At 43.3% G+C, this 5,458-nt stretch overlaps 1 pseudogene; it reads right to left on the bottom strand.

The window, feature by feature from the left end:
• Nucleotides 1-288: 288 nt before the first annotated feature.
• On the bottom strand, nucleotides 289-451 carry LOC127697945 (uncharacterized; annotated as a pseudogene).
• Nucleotides 452-5,458: the final 5,007 nt, after the last annotated feature.

Genomic DNA, 5,458 nt, shown 5'->3' with positions numbered 1-5,458 from the left:
GATTGCCATTAATCCTGGTGCATTCTGGGTGGTCTAACCTGGTATCAGCCTCCGTGTTCCTGCTCTTCTCGAGTGAGCTTTCCCTTCCAATATTTGTTTTCAGTGTGGGAAGGGTGTGAACCTGCGAACAGTTCAAATTCTGTGTGAAGTTTTCAACATTTGGAAATTTACCGTCATGACACAGATGAATGTGTGAGGTGGCTTGTCGAAAACAGATAAATCTCAGTTATTTAACTCAGAAAACACTAGTCTGGGTGAGGCTGATGCGGGGGTGGGGGGAACTCATCAGTCAAGACGAGAAGAGTCTCAGAAAGCTTTTGAAAATTCTCTCACTGATTATCAATGGTCAAACATGTCTGAACAGAAAATACATCAGAAAAAAAAATAATTATAGTCCTGCTCCTGAAGTACAGCTTTACACTTGATCTTAGCCAAAAGGCTGAGAAGCGATTGAAACACAGCTTTTTAAACACAAGCTCTTCAACTGCTTTAGAAAAAATGTTCTCTCCTTCTTCCCTCTGAGGAGATTCCCACAAAACTAACTGAATTAGTTAGGAATTTGTAGGAATTTGAGTTTATTTTCTTTCTATCCCCATCTTTGGAGAGAAGACAGATGCTGGATTGCAAAGTTGGTATCTGTGTCTTTTACTACCCTGACCTGGCCCTAGCTCGGTCAGTGAAATCTGTCAAATGTTTAGCTCTTTCAAAGATGATGCGTTGACATGGTGTCTCAGCATTCCTCCCCGCCCCCACCATCTAGTCACCAGGTAGTGTAGTCCACATGGGCACTAAGTGGCCTGAAGTCCTTCCAACTACAGGACATTGTATGATAAGGAAAAACCAATTGATTTACTCAATAAGCTCAGCAACAGTAGAAAAACTGGTAGCCGTGTCTCAGGGCTTAAAGTTAGGAAAGTCACTGGCTAATTCAGTGAGGCGAACTGTAACCTTCTCACACAGATAACTGCAGTGGAAGACAAACTGATCACACACACACACACACACACACACACACACACCATGTAATCTAGAGCTCAATATAAACCAAGAAACTAACTATCCTTATACACACACATACACACACACACACACACACACACACACACACACGCACCGTGTAATCTAGAACTCAATACAAACCAAGAAACTATCCTTACACACACACACACAAACATACACACACTCATACATACACACTGTGTAATCTAGATTTCAATACAAAGCAAAAAATCCATCCTTATACACACATACACCATGCAATCTAGATCTCAATACAAACCAAGAAACCATCCTTATATACACACATACACACCACACACACACACACACACACACACACACACACACACCATGTAATCTAGATCTCAATACAAACCAGGAAACCATCCTTACACACACACACACACACACACACCATGTGTGTGTGATAAAGGCATAGAGCTCAATATAAACCAAGAAACTAACTATCCTTATACACACATATACATACATACATACACACACACACACCCATGTAATCTAGAGCTCATACAAACCAAGAAACAATACACACACACACACACACACACACACACACACACAGATGTAATCTAGAGCCTAGAGCTCAATACAAACCAAGAAACAATCTTTACACACACACAGACACACACACACACAAACATATACACACTCATACACACACACTGTGTAATCTAGAGCTCAATACAAAGCAAAAAATCCATCCTTATACACACATACACCATGCAATCTAGATCTCAATACAAACCAAGAAACCATCCTTATGCACACACATACACCACACACACACACACACACACACACACACACCATGTAATCTAGATCTCAATACAAACCAGGAAACCATCCTTACACACACACACACACACACACACACACCATGTAATCTGTAATCTGGAGCTCAATACAAACGAAGAACCCATCCTTACACCTTCAAGCTTGGAAACTTGAAGGTTTTCACCTAACTTCACGTGAGAACTATGGAGACTGCTCTTACGATGCCTCTCCTTGCCTCTGAGTCTCTTGGTTTCCCTGAGGGTTAGCCAGGCCATGAGAACAGCTAGATTCAAACTGGAGCACACTCTCTGAATGGGTCTGGTGGGCAGTCCTCAGGCTAAGCATGGCAGAAGTAGAGACATAAAACCCACATCGCTACTAGCCTGAAAATACTGTCATGGTTAATAATAATTCAGTATGTTCAGAGTACACCCCCCCACACATACACACACGCTATGGTCCAGTCAAAGAGAAAATATACAGGAAAGTATATTGAAATTCTTATATTTTCACCAGTTAGATCAGATCACGAACCTTATTATGACAAATGGTGGTGAGTATTTTAATCAAAGCAGTTGTTAATAAAATAAAGTGTAACGAAGAACAGGACTCAAAATGATACACAAACACATTTCTTGCCATTTCAGAAAGTATTGAAAGAGGAACCACAAAATTAGAAACATGTAAAAACAAAAAGCAAAATGATAAATGGAAGTCCAATTACATTTAGTCAGTGCATTAAATGAAAACATTTTAACCATGGTCAGGAGAGGCAACGGAGTTTCCTTCAAGGATGGGGCCCAAGAGCCTAGACGCGCTCCAACAGATGTTTCCACAGTGGTGCACAGACAAGCAACACTAAATAGACTCAGCAAGTATGAGAGAAGGGGGTGGGGAGGAAGGGAGGGGAGGAGAAGAAGGGGACGGGGAGAGGAGGAGAGGGGAAGGGAGAAGGGGAGAGGGGAAGGGGGAAGCGAGAGGGGGAGGAATGGGATGGGAGAGAGGGAGAGGGAGAGAGATAGATAAAGGCATGGCCTTCTGGAGGCACTGGGTTGGTTCCTAGGGACCCACATAGAGAAAGGAGAGAACCGATTCCAAGACGTTTTCCTCTGACTTCCGCAGTGCCATGGCTTGCTTCCTGTGCCACACAAATAAATAAATGTAATACATCTTTGAAAACGAGAGAGAGAGACAGAGAGAGAGAGAGAGAGAGAGAGAGAGAGAGAGAGAGAGAGAGAGAGAGAGAGAGAGAGAGAGAGAGAGAGAGAGAGAGAGTAAAGGACGTCGGGGGGGGGGGTGAATGTCTGGAGGGGGAGGTAAGGGGGCAGGGGAGAGTATGAGAGTGGAGCTGATCACAACACATATATGTGTTGAGTAAAATATTTAAAAAAAATCATTGAATAAACTGGTTGATTGGGAATGGCCCCCAAAGCTCATATATTTGAATGTTTAGTTCCTAGTTGATGATCTGTTTAAGAAGAGTTAAAAAGTGTGGCCCAGCTGGAGTGGGTGTGGCCTTGCTGGAGTGGGTGTGGCCTTGCTGGAGGAAGTATATCACTGGAAAAGGGCTTCGAGGTTTCTTTTTTTTTTATTCGATATATTTTTTATTTACATTTCAAATGATTTCCCCTTTTCTAGCCCCCCACTCCCCGAAAGTCCCGTAAGCCCCCTTCTCTCCCCCTGTCCTCCCACCTACCCCTTCCCACTTCCCCGTTCTGGTTTTGCCGAATACTGCTTCACTTAGTCTTTCCAGAACAAGGGGCCACTCCTCCTTTCTTCTTGTACCTCATTTGATGTATGGATTATGTTTGGGGTATTCCAGTTTTCTAGGTTAATATCCACTTATTAGTGAGTGCATACCATGAGTCACCTTTTGAGTCTGGGTTACCTCACTTAGTATGATGTTCTCTAGCTCCATCCATTTGCCTAAGAATTTCATGAATTCATTGTTTCTAATGGCTGAATAGTACTCCATTGTGTAGATATACCACATTTTTTGCATCCACTCTTCTGTTGAGGGATACCTGGGTTCTTTCCAGCATCTGGCAATTATAAATAGGGCTGCTATGAACATAGTAGAACATGTATCCTTATTACATGGTGGGGAATCCTCTGGGTATATGCCCAGGAGTGGTATAGCAGGATCTTCTGGAAGTGAGGTGCCCAGTTTTCGGAGGAACCGCCAGACTGATTTCCAGAGTGGTTGTACCAATTTGCAGCCCCACCAGAGTGGGTGTGGCCTTGCTGGAGGAAGTATATCACTGGAAAAGGGCTTCGAGGTTTCTTTTTTTATTTTTTTAATTTATTTTTTTATTGAATATCATCTTCATTTACATTGCCAATGGCAAAACCTTTTCAGATATGCCCCCTCCCCTAAGACCCCCCCCAACCCCACCCCTTCCTCCTTCCCCCTGCCTCCATGTATATGCCTCTCCACCCAACACACTCCCACCTCCCCACCTCAGTTTCCCTTTGTTGGGGCCTCTGTTGAGCCTTTACCTGACCAAGGACCATTCCTCCCACTGATGCCCAACAAGGCTTTCCTCTGCCACATTTTTGGCTAGAAACATGTGTGCTCCTTGGTCAATGATGGTTTAGTCTCTGGGAGTCTTGGGGTGTCTGGGTGTCTGAAGTCATTGTTCTTCCCATGGGGCTGTAAACCCCTTCAACTCCTCCATTGGGGACATGCTAGCAGTTCACTGGTTGGTTGTTAGCATCTGCCTCTGTATTTGTAAGGCTCTGGCAGGGCCCCTCCGGAGACAACCATGGAATGCTCCTTTTCCTATACCCTTCTTGTCGATCACAGTAGTGTCAGGGTTTGTTGACTGTTTATAGGATGAATCCCCAGGTAGGGCAGTCTCTGGGTGGCCTTTACTTCAGTCTCTGCTCCACACATTGTCTCCCTTATTGCTCCTGTGACTATTTTGTTCCCTTTTTTTAGAGGAACCCAAGCACCCTCATTTAAGGCCTCCTTCTTTTTGAGCTTGGTGAATTGTAACTTGCTTATTTTGAGCTTTTGGGCTAACATCTGCTTATTAGTGAGTGCATACCATGAGCGTTCTTTTGTGATTGGGTTGCCTCACTCAGGATGACACTTTCTAGTTCCATCCATTTGCCTAAGAATTTCATGAATTGTTTTTAATAGCTGAATAGTATTCCATTGTGTATATATACCATAGTTTCTGTATCCATTCCTCTGTTGAGGGACATCTGGGTTCTTTCCATCTTCTGGCTATTATAAATAAGGCAGCTATGAACATAGTGGAGCATGTGTCCTTATTACACGTAGGAGCATCTTCTGGGTATATGCCCAGGAGTAATATAGCTGGGTCAGCAGGTAGTACTATGTCTAATTTTCTGAGGAATCACCAAACTGATTTCCAGAGTGGTTTTACCAGCCTGTAATCCCACCAATGGAGAAGTGTTTCTTTTTCCCCACATCCTCTCTAGCAACTGCTGACCCTGAGTTTTTCATCTTAGACATTCTGACTGGTGTAAGACTCAGTGTTGTTTTGATTTGCATTTCCCTGATAACTAAGGATGGTGAACATTTCTTTAGGTGCTTTAGAGCCATTTGAGTTTCCTCAGTTGAGAATTCCCTGTTTAGCTCTGTACCCCATTTTTAATAGGGTTATTTGACTCTCTGGAGACTAACTTCTTGAGT

This window comes from Apodemus sylvaticus, chromosome 12, assembly GCF_947179515.1.
Source record: "Apodemus sylvaticus chromosome 12, mApoSyl1.1, whole genome shotgun sequence".
NCBI lineage: Eukaryota > Metazoa > Chordata > Mammalia > Rodentia > Muridae > Apodemus > Apodemus sylvaticus.
This window is presented reverse-complemented; position numbering and strand designations above follow the sequence as displayed.